We start from the raw sequence: 14,674 nt of genomic DNA on the forward strand, positions 1-14,674 counted from the left end.
AAGAAATAGTGCAATTACTATTAGTATTATTTGCTTGATTTCTACCTTGGAGAGCTTTTTTTTTTTTTGTTGGAGGTGACTGCTATATAAAAATACAAAATTATTCTTTCAGTGAATGAAGGTGTGGGCATGTATCTTGTGGTTATCTCTGAATATTAATCCAAATATTGGCATTTAGTGCATGTAGTGGATGTTCAGTGATGCAATGCATTTTACAAGGAAGTACCTCAGAAATCCCTTTTCACTTGCTGTAGGTATCACTGTATGTGTCTGTGTGAATCTGAAAGACATAAAGTCAGGTCAAAATACCTGATCTACCTCCAGAGAGTGCCACTGGTCAAACATCAGCTCCTTCCCTTCAACTGTCTGACAAAATGGGGGTAATGACACCTGAATGAAGCTCCATGAGATTCATGGATAAAAGTGCTGAAGCAAAAACATTGCAGTATAAAATTCAGAACATTTGCCTCTGCCTACAGACTCGGGGTATTCCTGGGCATGTATTTGATTAAGTACCTCTGCCATGACTCAAACAGAGACCTGTATTTTTTTAGGTTAGAAAGCCAGGAGTTTCCTACAGTCATAAAAAATAAGGAAAAAAAAATTCCTCAAATGGCAATGAAGGATGATGACAAGACAAATCAAACCTGTCTTTTGGGCAGAGACAAAAGTTTGTGAGATGATTGCATTGATGCTCAACTGGAAGTTCTGTGTTTGGAAGTTTTGAAGGTTTGGGGGAGAACTGAAGTACACCAGTGAAGGTGGTTGGTTTCCCCATAGGAATTTTGGGTTGAGTAGATGCTATCACCTGAGCTGCTCTCAGACACACCTGATGGCATCGCTGCCCATGGCAGGGGTGGAATGAGGACACCTCTAAGGTCCCTTCCAACCAAACCATGCTGGGGCTCAGTGATTCTGTGAAGCTGTGTACTTCCTGCAGCTCAGATGCCTTTGGAATTCCTGGCTCCGGAGCCCTTCTCATGGCATCGCAGGCGGTGTTTTGTTCCCAAGCCCAGAAGGATGAGACTTGTGTAAAGAGCTGCTAATTTTCTCTGCTTTGAGCACACACGCTGAAGCCTCCACACGCACAGAGACCTCAATATCTACGTCAAGATGTGCAGGTAGAAGGAGTTTTTTGTTCGTGTTCCGTTCGTGTATGAAACTTCTTGAGTAACAATGAAAGGAGGGCTCTGAGACAAGCTGAATAATGGTGAAACAAAGCGTGCTGCCTGCTCCCCTGTTGTCTTAGAGCAGCGTCTGCTGTAGCTGCCGGCTACTGTGGCAGGGAAATCTCCTCCTCATTTCCATTTCAAACTCTGCCTGCTCTGAGATGAGGATAATCAGTCCCTCCCTGCAGTTGAGCACTGCAGCATCCTCGCCTCCTGCTCCCTCTCCCGGGGCTCGCTCCTTTGCTGGCCCAGCTGTTTGTGGCTCTGCATCCCTGTGGCTCCGAGGGGCTGGAGCTCCGCGGCTCGGGGCGAGCTTTCACGGGCACTTCTGTGGCTTTTCTGCTCACACATCTGTCCTTAAGGAATGGAAATCAATGGTACTTGCATAGAGATTTCTTTCAGAGACCTTTTGCAAGCATTCCCCGTATTCTATCTCTTTGTTTGGATGGGTTGCAGAGAAGGATTTGGACATCCGTGCTCTTGGTGCACCATTAATGCTCTTTCTATGAGAGCTGAGGGTCAATCACACCAACAGCAAGCTCTTCAACCCAACTCATCGTCCTGTCTAATATCTGGCAATTATTTTTGCTAAAAGCAGGAGGAGTCTGTACTGGAGTTGGAACTAAACCTCAATCTCTCACGTCCCACTTGGCATTGGGATCACAAGCCGACAACTGTGGCTTTATTCATTGTTATGTGAACACGGCAGATCTTCTACCAAACTCTGCTCTTCAAAACCAGGCAGGACATCAGGAAGGAAACTATTGGGGTCTAGAAATCAGAGACACCATACCTTAACACCAGAAAGAGTCAGGGCCTGAGATTTGATATATATTTTTGCCAATAATTGTATTCCTCACACAGATGTGGTGGATAGGAACAGACTGGGCTGACAGACTGCAGGTTCAGTGCTGGTTTAGAGGTCTGGTTCCTCTTGCCATCCTCACCCAAACCCCAGGAAAGAAAGTGAATGGAAGAAACTCAGTGCTAGAAGAGCAGTCAGGGTACATCTCAATCACATAATCAATAGGATATTTGATGGCTTTATTCATCTTTTATCACCCACAAGTTAAGGGTAACAAAATGTCTGAGGCAGCCATTACCAAACAGCTCAGGGTTTGCATGAAGAAGCCCATTAAGCAGGAAGAGCTGTTATTCCTGCAATAAATATGTGACACAGGAGAACAGGTAAGAGATTGGGGCCAGAAAAAGTGGTTTAGTCAAATGTGTCAGGTCACAGTGACAAAAGGTTAACAGCACATGCCCACAGCACTGAGTTTTGCAACTATTAACACCTCCAACAAAGCTCCCTCTGCCATGAGGTACAATAACCACAGATGCCTTAATGATCTTACATATGAAGGAATATGTAAAGCAGCTTAAGCCTCATTCTCTAGCTATTACAAGCTTGATCTCCTAGAATTAGACAGAAACTTTAATCGCTGTCTCACTGCTGTGGTTTGCGAGCTCATGCGTCAATTTCTTCCTTGCCAGGAATTAATTTTGCTGTTTGGTGACATCCCATTGAAAGAGTGGACAAGGAAGAACAAGAAATATATCCGTGCACAGACTGTAATTCTCCTTCCTGAGCACTGCCCAGCGGGCCAGGCACCTATTGACAGAGCTGGCTTAGGTCAGAGCTTGCCAGAGAAACACTTAACATCCATCTGTGAGCAGCAAGGCAAGCTGGATCTACCGTGGCTATAAGCTGTCACTCAAAAGTATTTCTGCCTTCAAAGTCCGTGTTCGAGCATCAGGAGCAGACACCTTCCTGCACAGGGGAGATGGCAGCCGGGAACGAACCTCTTGTGGGATAGCCGGGAAGAATCCCAAGGAAGAGAAGGCAGCACGGGCAGGAAGGGCGATTGCACATCCCGCTGGGCCCAGAGCGCCTCTTGGTGCCTCCGCTGTCCCCGCACGTGAATGTCCCCAGGTGTCGCCTGTTGCCTGATCACGGCTGGACAGCGATGAGTCCTCAGGTGGGACTCAGGTGTCCCGTTTCCCACGGGCAGCAGGTGCCTGCAGCCGGGAAGGCGGCGGCGATGACGGCACAGCCCCCCATGGCTGGAAGGGCTCCTCAGCCCCTGCCGCAGGAGGGACGGGCACAGGGCGAGCCGGCAGCCGGGCCGCGGTGAGAGACGCTGCGGGGCCGGGGATTTAGCGGGAGGGCACCGGGCTGGAAGCGGGAGGAAGGCGAAGAGGCCGCGGCTGGAGCTGCGGGAGGGGGCCGGGGGTGCCGGAGGGGGGTCTCCGCCGGGCGCCTCCCCCTGCCCGCGGCCCGGGCGGGGCGGGGGCTCCTCTCGCCGCTACTGGGGGGCTGCGGGGGGACCGGAGCCGCCTCCGCCCGCGCAGCAGCGCGCCGCAGCCACCGGGGCGCGCATCCCTCGCCGCCAGACGAGGAGGATGAGGATGATGAGGATGATGAGGATGCGCGGGGCGCTGCGGGGAGCGGCGCCGGCTGCAGGTAGGAAGGAGGAGGCGGCGAGAGCGCGGGGTGGTGCGGGGGGAGCCGCCCCGCTCCCGCAGCCGCCGCCGTGCGCGGAGCGGCTCCCGGCGCCCCGCCGAGCTCGGCCGAGTTGAGCGCAAAGTTTTTCCGCCGGGAGGGAGGCGCTGGCGCGGCGGAGCCGGCGAGGAGGCGGGGAGGGATGCTCGGGCGGCGCGGTGCCGCCTCGCTGCCGGCCAGCGAGCGGGGATGCGAGCGGCGGAGGAGCCGCGCTCCGGGGATTTAACACTTCCACGGGCAACTTAGAGCCGTAGTGAGCATCTCCGAGCCGTGCTGGGAATGAACGTGAGGCACCGCTTCCTTTCTTATTTGTATGTGTGTGTGTGTGTGTGTGTGAGACTCTCGAGCAGGGTTTTCTCGCCATCCACCTCTCCGTGCCAGCCGGGAAGGGGCAACTTGAACCAGCTGTCTCTTCTTGTTTTAATATTTACAGCCCGAATAAATATTTTCTTGCCCTTCTGCCTTTTTCTCGACGCCTTCTTGTAGTGTAGATGATTAATCAGGGAGGTTAGTGGCCAATTAGGCATAACCTTGTAGGAAAATAATTACGTGAGGATATATGGGGTTTGCCTAGTGATGTGGTACAGAATACACCCAAATCTTGGTAGCTGGTTCCCCATGTGTGCAAATTCAGTGTGTTCTTGTTTTTGAATGGAAATGAAAGTGTAATGACAAATCTGTTACTTCCAGGGGAAGACTGTTATTTTCCTTGCCAGTGAAATATACAGCAGCTTCAAAGTAAAATGTGCATGTCTGGGGATATAGAGAAGGCTTCTCTTTTCTGGTCAGTCACTAAATGTTTTTCTCCCTTTTTAAATATGGTCTTTCTAGTGGTGCTGGTTCCTTTGAATGCTTGGTTTGCAGAATGAATTTCATTTCAGTGCCCTCGGAGTCTCGTGAGAAGAAGTGCACTGCTGTGTCTTCTGAGGCTGGTTGTTTTAACTCATCTTGTTAAATAATGCTATTATTAAATGACGGCAAATTGAAGCAAATGTGTTTTTCATTGCCCACAAGTTGTGGTTCTGAGGTAAATTTCTTTTTATGGCTGGAGAGGCTCTTGCACTGCAGTATTACAATACAGCCATATTAAAAAGGTCCTTGGAGCAAATAACCCTCTAATGCTGCAGCTACATTTTCAGTAGACTTGGGTAGTTCTGTGGGAAGTGATGATGTTGAATTTAAGGAATCTGGGCTGAATTGATTGTGCTTCTTAAATTGTGGTGTCAAACTGCTTGTAGACGTTCATGTGAGTGATAAATCTAAACCCAAAATCTAAAGAAGCAAAGCTCCAAACTCAAGACTTTATTTGTGATTAATTTTTTTTTTTTGCAACAGGTTTTTCTGGGTGCTTTTTGGTTTTTTTTTCATCCCTTTCTTTTTTTTTTTTTTTTTCTTTTTTTTTTTTTTCTCCCTTCAACTGGCAGAGAGGTCTCCAGCTAAAATACCTTTCCAAGCAGAGTGCAGTGGTAGATGATACCATCATTCTCCTCTGTGTGGTTTTACTCTCTCTGATGCTGCAAGGAATGAAGGCAAGGAAGACTAGAGATAAAAGAAGATTCCTGAGGTTGATGGTTTTTGGCAAATTGATTGATTAAGTTTGCTCTGAGGAACCTCACTAGGTTTTAGATGCTTTCTTTGGAATCTCATGCTGAAAGCACAGGTCAGCACCTATCCTTCAGTGATTTCACACCAAATTCTCTAGTGTGTGCTTGGCAGGTGTGAAAAACAGACATGGAACTAAGCCTCTAATGTCAATATTTGGTGCTAAAAAATTGCTTTTGAGCAGAAGACAAGCAGGTTGGTTACTACCTTTTAGCAACAGCTCTTCATGACTGGTTTTTGTTTGCTCTAGTAAACAAACACATAGCTCTTAAAATTGAATTAAGTGTATAAACTGTTTGAACCAGAGAGGGGAGACAGACTAATAAATAAAGAATTAAGCTATTGTGCTACTGACTGGCTGATTACAGCTTTGGCCTGATCACTCAAACAGTGCTCCAAGCAAACTCTTCATGCCCTGCATCCTTTTTTCTGGATGGGAGTGCTGGGCGTGACTGTGGGGTGGTGCCTGCTTGGCTGACAGACACTTATTGCAGAGTAGCACCCACTGCTCTGTAATTTTGCCCCTGTAATGATTTTCTCTAGAGAGCTGTCAGAGAATTAAAATGTTTTCAGTCAGGTTTTTGGAAGGGTTCCTCAAGATGCAGAGAGGAGGGTAGGGAAGTCCATCCATTTTTAGATCTTGCTAATCCCAAGCTTCTGTAGTTCCTGTAGTCATGCTTATTTTTATTGAGTGTCATGGCAATGGTTGTTTCAGAGCACAGGGGTGTGTTTCCACTCCACATAGTGGAGTGTTTTTTTTTTTTTTTTTTTTTTTTTTTTTTTAAGAAGAAATCAAAGTGGGAAGGAAGAAGTGGCTGAAGGAGACATTTTACTCCAGTCTTTTCTTCAGGTTGTCCATGAAACCAAGGCAATGGATGAACAGTTGTACACTTTTGAATTTCAGTGACTAAACTTTCCATCCTGTGTTTGCTGTGTCATATAATCTTGACATTATTTATCATAAGGATGCAAACCTCAAAGTTCTCCAGCTCAAGCCCATTTCTCCACTTGAGCAAAACCATGGGAACAGAGCAGTCTGTGGTGGAGGATGGTGTCATTTCCCATGTGGATGTCAGCTGTGTGCAAAAGGAGCTGAGCTGGGGTCAAGGCTACTGCTTAGAATGGTTAATGGATGAAATAAATATGTCAATGATTTCTGGTGGTCAGTCTTCCCTTATCAAACTCATGTGTGCTGCAGATCAGGAACACAGTCTGTGCTTCTTTAACCATCTGATGCTAGCCTAAAATCCCTTTGCAGATCCATCTGTGCTCATCAGGTGAGCCTCAGTCATGCTGGTGCCTGGTATTCACCCTCTGGTACATTTAATTTCCTCACTCAGTTTCATGCCCTGCATTAGGCACGTTTGCTGCAGAGGTAGGATGCTGTTGGAGGTTTCCCGTCCTGCTGTTCCATCCACACTTTGTCAAGAGAATTAAGCATGATGTTGCAGCCAGCCCAGCATGGAGCTGACAAATAGGGGTCTCTTTACAGTGACACCTCAAGGAAAAAGGGAAAAAGGAGGAGGGTTAGGATCACACAGATATTCAGGAGAAAGTCCCAGAATGGGTGTATTCCCTGTGTTTCCCATTTTTCTGACTGCTGCCTGTCTACAATTGCTGTCTTGGATTTTTAAGGATGTCCTTCTGCTTTCAGAGCTCTAAAGGAGGAGTAAGTGGTGCATTTGTAGGTTTATTAACCAGAGATGCAGGAGCAGGCTTGAAGTGAAAACAAACCAATCTCAACTGCTGCTAAGAGCTCTTGGAAGGGGCGATGAGAAGTATTCTTTTGAGTAACCTGGATAGCAGGTGGAAATGACCCTATACACAGTGTCTATAAAACAGCATGTTGGATAAAATGGTCCTATTATGGGAAGTGCAGAGGGCAAAAAACCTAAGCAGTCTTGACAATCATTTTGGGATTGTTCTGCAAGAAAATCAAAGGCTTGTCAGTTTTTGCTTTTATGCACATAAATCACCTTTGCTCCTCCTGTTTCATAAAATGCACTGGGTCAGGACTTTTCAGTTTGCCTCTACACTATTGTGAGTATTTACAGTAGAATACACATAGCACACACCAGGAGATTCATATTTCACAGCACTTTCATTTTTCATCAGTATGCCAAGAACCTCCAGCTTCCCTTTAAAATAGCATGAAGATTTGCAAGCCAGTTAAAAGGGATTAGAATACATTCTGATATTCCTCTTTTACAGATTGATGCATTCAACAGCCAACTCCTTTGATTCTTCCAACATTTAAACATGAGTGACTTGGTGAAAAAAAACACTATATGAATATTTACTCCTGTTTTAATGTAGCAGAGCTCTATGAAGTCAAAGCAAGTGCAGCTGGTTCCTCAAGCTGAGGATGTGGCTCAGCAAAGGCCTTTCCTAACTGGCAGGAGGCTGGTTTGCTATCATTCCTTGCAGGGCAATATTTTAGGAAAAAAAGGAAAAAAAAAAATCTTACTAACATCAGAGGGATTTCTCATTTGTAAAGTTAAATGCTCCTCAGTGAGAGGTGAGGGGATTACTCCAGCTCAGAGAGTGTTTTCCCTGACTAATATACCCAAAATGTATGTTGGGATTGCCCAGCACTGATAATTCACACACCTCTGGAGTGGAATACAACAACCATTCCAGGCTGGAAACATTATGCAGGAGGGGTTTAGGGAAGAGAAATGAAGAAAAACTAATCCAATTGAAACTGCAAGGGGAATTTAGGGAGCAGAATGCAATTATCTGAGTTGGATATTGGCCAGGACATGTTAGTTAACATTTTTGCTCTTGTGGGAATTTTCATGGGATCTCTAATGACAATGAATGGTCAGAGCTCTATTTTACATCTCATTTGAAAGCCTGAGCTCTCACTTCTTCATGAGGATGAGTGAATGCTTTGCCTTCCTTCAAGATGAGTAGCTTTAGTCAATCTGCTTTCCTCCCACAGGGTCAGGGCTCTCTGGGCACACCTGCCTGGCAAATCCCACCTGGCCACAGGTTTTCTTCACCCTGAGCTGTTAAGCCATAAGGAAATCCCAATATTCAGCATTGCATATCAAATCCCAATTCCAGTTTAAAAGGTCTTCATGTGAAGAAGATTCTCTACAGTTCAACTGGCCATGGCACAGAATCACAGAATGGTTTGGGTGGGGAGGGAACTTAAAGATCAGCTCATTCCATTCCCCTGCCATGGGCATATTTCCCTCCTCCACCAGGCTGCTGGGTTCCTTCCCTGTTTTATGAAGACTACAGGATGGAAGAATCATCTGTCAATAGAAAATGTGATAAATCTTATTGAAACTGGCATTCCAGGAGAAAGGAGTTGATGCATAAAATATTTTCCTCTCTATAATCACGATTTTCCATTTAGCTATCTAAACTTGAATCCTTTCTGAAGCAAACAAGCAAACAGGCACTTCTTCTCTGTAAAAAATCAGTGTCTGCTTACAAATGTGTTTTTATATTAGTGCTTTTTGGTATTCAGGCAAGGAAAACAGTAGGATGGCAGTTCGCTTCTCAGGGGGAGAAGGAGCTTCCTCTTCTTTTGGAGGTTCAGGGATGATATATTTGGTGTGATTCAGTCAAATATAGTTCTGGGAACTCAGATTATTGCTCTGTATCCATTGAGTTACCTTTTAATCTGTTTATCAACATGCTTGCAGACTATCTTAGAGGTCATGAAGCAGTGGCAGATGCTGGGAGATAAAATTAGATATGCATCCAGACTTTACTGTATAATTTTGTTAACAAAAAGAGCAATGCAGTAGTAGATACTTTATTTTCCCCCTTCCTTTTTCTACTGGAAAACCTATCCTGAGATTTTGTTTTCCAGCAAGATCCAATATAGGTAGGCTATGCTTCTAACCCACACCAGTGATACTCATGTGCAGAACAAATAATTAAGATATAACAGGGTTAATGCTCTTCTCACAGCAAAGATTTTTGCTGTTTTTATAGGAATTTTCCCCAAAACTCTCACGGTAAGATCAATGTCAATATATCTAAAATGCTGTTTCAAAATCACTCAAAATATCCATAATGTATCAAGTGATCCATTTTGTATCCCAGGATTTTTCTTTCTACATTTTTGTATCTTTGTGGACAGTTTAGGTTGTTTTGTGTTTTATGGAATGATGGGCAAAACCAATATCTACATCCACTCATCCTGAATTTCTGGTTGAAATTGAAGAGCTCACCACTCTGACCTGCTGTGGGGCATTTCCTACAGAATTTGTGGGATTTCACAGGGGTGAGTGCTGGGGTGAGTCTCACTCTGTTAGTGTCAGACTTGCTTTAACTTACAGGTGGATCTTAATTATGCTCATCTCCTCCCAGGATGTGAATCAACAGCCCAACTCTGAGCTTTTCAACAATGTTCAGAATATGTGGAATATAATGTTAAAGGTCAGAAGGAATCATGATCATTGTCCAAAAGCCTCAGAGGAAACCACTTTTCCTCATCTTTTAAAATAACAATGTCTTGGACAATGGTCCAAGGCTCCTTAGATAGCTGTGTAAGGCTGGGTTTTATCCCTCATAAACACAGTGAAAGTGCTTAGGGACCCCCCTTGTAAATAAAGTGCCCATTCCATCTGCCTCGTGTAGCTTGACCCACAAAATCACAACAAATGTTTCCACTGCATGGAAGAATTTGATGAATCTGTTATGTTGGCCAGGTGTGGAGCTGTGATCTGTGACATTTCATGCCTCATGTGGGCATTGTGCTGTCATGTGGCACAGTGGGCTGCATTTAATAGAGTCTTTGGGGATAAAGAGAGACAATATGGACAGAAGCTGTTGTTAGGCAAAATAAATTATAGAGTAGCTCATCCAGTGTGAGAAGGATTGGGAGTGATGTAGTTTCAAACATTGTTTTTTCAGTAATTGTGCTGTTTGAATTGTGACCTACTTTAATAACATTCTATCGTTTTTAATATTTCTTTATTCATTACATTTTATACACACTCAGGTGGTTTGCTGCAAGCTGTGTGGGAATTACAATGAAGGTCAAGTGCTCTCTGTGAGGATAACTTATTACTGAAAATATTAACTGTTGTCATTACTGTTTTCCAACATGAAATTTTATTTGTCTGGTGAATGAAGAGATGATGTTGGGCTTGTGTTAAAGTGTGTGATTACTGTCAATAGACCAAAGTCCCTCCAGTCACAGTTTTGAGATGTGCATTATCACTGAACAAGTCTCACTTTAAATTGATTTATTTTTCCCTACTCTCTTAAGCTGGTACAGGCCCTTATCAGAAACATCTTTGAGATTAAGACTGGTTTATATAGATTTAACTTTAAAAAGCCTTCAGTAAGCTGAGGCTAAACTGAGATTTGCAACTTTACTATTGAAATAACCATGCCTTCACTTGGCTTTGCAGCCCTTCAAATGAGCTGATATCCATGCTTTAAATTATATTAGTTCAGTATTTTTTATGTAAGAAAGGCTTTGGCCCACTGGAGGTCTGTGTAGAGGTGGAGTAAAGCCTTAGTTAGGGTTGAGAGCAGGCTCTCCATGGCCAGTGCTGGGGTCAGTTAAATCACAGGGGCTTCACAGTGATTTTCCATACAAAAGAGCTCCCAACAGTTGCACTGTGGTTAGTGGATTTGTTTTCACTGAAAGTTTGGAAAAATGGGATCAGGACATCACCTTCTGAAATCATAATCCCACTTCAGCAGAGCAAATGCATCACTTTCCTCAGAGCCATGGAAATCCATGGGGAAAAGGGAAGCCTTTGAGCATCCCTGCTGTGCTTACAAAACCTAACATATGTGGGATACCAGTGCATAATTTCTTATACATTATTGAAATAAAATAATTTTTTGTAAAGGTCATCGGAAGTGTTTCAGTTGTTATTATGAAGATTTGAGTTTACTTTAGGAATCAAGTCTCAAATGTGCAGAATGAAAACAGAAGAGTTGCAGTGAATATTCACCTTTTTGGCTGTGGCAACAGATCAGGGACTGATGCTTTACCAGCTTTCTCATTGCATTATCAAAATTCTTGCCTGCTGGATGTGATGGACTTAGAGGTTTCCCTGGTCCAAAGCCAGGGATATCTCAATTTACAAGCCACATGTATCTAATTTCTCTTCTGAGCTGTCATTTGGATTCTCTGCAGTTTTGTCTTAGTATAATCTGGAAGAAAAATGGAGTAGGTGGGTGAATTTTCTGGACTGTTAAAGTTTCTGGACTGCTGTGCTGGGTTTGGGTTGCACAGGTAAGTTAGGAAGGCAAGAGCTGTTTTATGGAAACAAAAATGAGAGATTTTTAGCTGAATGTCTGTTTTCTGGGTGCAGTTGAGCTAGGCAAAGCTTTCATGTCAACCCAGAATAAGAGAGGAACAGGAGAAGGTTGGACCAGGAAAGAGAGGACTTCTGACAAAGCTTTATTAAATCCCTCTGCAGAACTGAGTAAGGAATTGTCCTTTCCATGAAATGAAGTGAAGGGTGTGTCAGTGTGAGCAGGACACCTCACACAGGTGATGTTCTGTAGGAAAGGATGTTGAGGGTGCTGAAACCAAACACAGACCAAACAATCTTCTGGAAGAGCTTGTGGTGGAGCTGAGGACCCAGACTGGGGGTGACACTGCTTCTGCCATAGAGGTGCCAGGCTCACAGATGTGTTCTGCTGAATTCTCTCAAGATGTGTGCACTCTTGGTGCCAGCCAGGGAGCCAGAGTTGCTCCACATGGGGCCAGCTGCTCCCAGCCAGAAGGGATTCCTTACACACCAGTGAAGAACTCAGCCAAAAGCCAGTGTGGAGCAGTTCATCTCTGCCCTCTGTCACCCAGGTTTCTCTTGAGTCAAAGCTCTTTCACTGTGGGACACAGCAGAAGTTGATTCTAAGAGGCAGGCAGCAGTGTTGGAGGAGAAGTGTTATCTTCTAGCAAGGCACCCAGTGTTGCAAAGGTGTAGAAAATTGATTTATTTTGCTGTAGTTTTAAGCAGTGACCTTGGTTTAGGGCCTGTTATTTCCCTTACTCAGTGATAGGTGCTCTGCCCTTGGTGTTTGACAGGGTAATGATCTCTCTGCTGGAGCTGCATGCTCTTATCCAATACTTCTGTTGGATATGTCTGTATCCATCTGCATCTGGCTCCAAAGCTTGTAAAGGGATCCAGCAGAATTTTAAATGTATATATTAGAAAAAATAATGTAGAAACCATTAGATTCCATTTGGGCCATGTTTGAAGCTTTGTTCCAAGCTCACACATGGAAACTCCATTTTTATTGGAAGTGGAGAACCTTGGGTAATTGCTTGACATGAGGAATTAGGGCTTAAGAAGAACACTAAATATCATGAGGCTTGTGATAAAATCTTAAGCAGTGTATAAGCCACTGAGGGCTGTCAGATTGTAATTAGGTTTGATCATTATCAGCCTGAGCCAGATTTGCACAGGTTGCTGAGACATGGGAGGCCACGTGTCCCATTACCAATTCCATGAGCAGCCCAGAGCCCTTCCTTGGTGATGGTGATATGGCTGACCAGGCATTTCCTTTATTTCCTTTGCATTTCTGCCTCTTTCCTTCTCAGGTTGCTTTGCACAGGCTCAGGTTATCTCCACCCACAGGGCACCAGGAATTCCTCCCCTCTGGAGAAGTGATTGGGCTGAACATCACTGCTGCTCCTGTAGGTTATGGTTTGACCAATTCTTTCTAATTATTGAGGTTGAGGAAGCAGTTTTAATTCTAAATGGTTGTCTTTGAAACAGGTTGTTTTTCTGTGGACGTGCTTGTCTGTTTTGGTAATTTTTGTAAACAAGTCTTGAAGAAATGTGATATTAATCTTAATATTAAAGTAAGAATGTCACCTTATGCAGGGCCCTAGAGTATGTTTCTTAGTGGTAGGACTTGGAAAAGAGTTTATTAATAATTCCACTTACTACAGACTCTTTTGCCTTCATATTACCATTTCAAGTTCAAATACACAGTGGAGATTACACATGGCAACATTCAAAAAGCAAAGTTCAGATGCTGTAATTGTGCAACGGAGTCGCTCGTAATTATTTAACAAAAGAAGCTTACAAAAAGGTTCCTCACTCTAATTTCATTAATAATGTATTTTGCATTTGGCTGGAGACATTTGGCTGGCAGCTTTTCTTGCAGGGTGTTGTAGAACAAAGCAGGAACACACCAAGATTTCCTCACTGGGGTCAGGCTGCACCTCATGGCTGCTAAGAGAGGCAAGATCACAGAGCCCTGACTTCAAAAATACAAACTGGGAAAAGGAATTGCATTTTTTAGCTGTCAGCAAATAGGAACAGAGATGGGAGAAATTGTGATCTATGAAGGAAAATGTCCATTGAAACTGGTTAATTTATATGTATCCTGATTTATTTTTCCTGTTTACTGAAGAAGCAATATGGACACACACTCACTGTTGTGCCAGAGACCTTCACAGGAGCAGTTCATGCAACAGCAGCCTCTTCTGCCAGGGAGATTTCTCTTCTAGTTGCAGACATAATATTTTATCTTGCAGATGTCAATGCTGGCTCTCTGGTCCTGCTCCCTTTTGCTTCCCCTGCAGCTCCCACACCTGACTGTGCTCCCAGCCCTGCAGTTGCCTGGCTAACTCACTTTCTGCTTCATTTACTTCCCAATGGCTGCTGAACACTGTTCCCAAATTCAGGACCAGCCCACCTTTGCTGCAGTGCCACTGTCACTAAACAGGTGACTTCTTCTTTGAAAATGTTCCAGCCATACATCTTTGGAATTGTGGAGCTGAGTTTTGTTACCTCCACCAGAAGGAGGGAATGAACACTGGGAAAAAAATACCCCATTGAGGGCACAGTGAGAATTCCAGCTAAGTGATCCAGCAGGGTGGAGCTGGTGCTGGGGTTGTGTGTGTTGGTACCTCAATGTGTGCTTTCCTAAGAAAAGCAGAAATTCCTGGTTTCCTGATCCATCCTGAACATGTCTAACAAATGCCAGGCTAAACCACTTGTGTTGTTGGTACTTTACACCTGAAGAAGTGAATGCCAAGGTTTTGGAGAGGTTTAAATATTTTTTCACTGAGAAGAGACCTTCTTTTGAGTGAACCTAAGGCAGCTTGGGATCACAGTCTTGGAGTTCTGAGCTCTGGCCAGCTTGCTCACAGTGACAAGCACAGGTCAGGGTGTGAGCTCTGAGTGCTGCTCCCCATCATTGTTTTTCTCTGTACAAAATGATGTATTCAATCCCTGGCAGCTCCCAAGGGACTGATTCTCTTCTCACAGCTACATCTGCATCTTTGTGGGCCCTCACTGGTCTGGTTGCTGACTCTGAGTCTGTGGGAAGATGAAAAAGTGTGAGTCTGTTGTTTTTAGTTTCTTTTGTTAAGATTTTGCTTAGTCAGAGTTGAGTCATTTTTAATGGACGCTTGTATGGACTGGTTGTGATTTTTTTGCCCATGTGGTTGTTT

General features: G+C 44.3%; 1 protein-coding gene across 3 annotated transcripts in view; it reads left to right on the forward strand.

Annotated features, from left to right (window-relative positions):
* The first annotated feature begins 3,789 nt into the window (after window positions 1-3,789).
* Window positions 3,790-14,674, forward strand: part of DAB1 (DAB adaptor protein 1) — a 393,755-nt gene continuing 382,870 nt past the window's right edge. For 2 of the 3 annotated variants that reach the window (XM_079313509.1, XM_079313503.1), the window contains exon 1: window positions 3,849-3,957. The gene's annotated coding sequence lies outside the window, so the exon portion shown is untranslated. Of the gene's footprint in view, window positions 3,958-14,674 lie in introns of all 3 variants that reach the window. The other variant, XM_079313508.1, reaches the window with a different exon arrangement.

This window comes from Erithacus rubecula, assembly GCF_903797595.1.
Source record: "Erithacus rubecula genome assembly, chromosome: 10".
Taxonomy (NCBI): Eukaryota; Metazoa; Chordata; class Aves; order Passeriformes; family Muscicapidae; genus Erithacus; species Erithacus rubecula.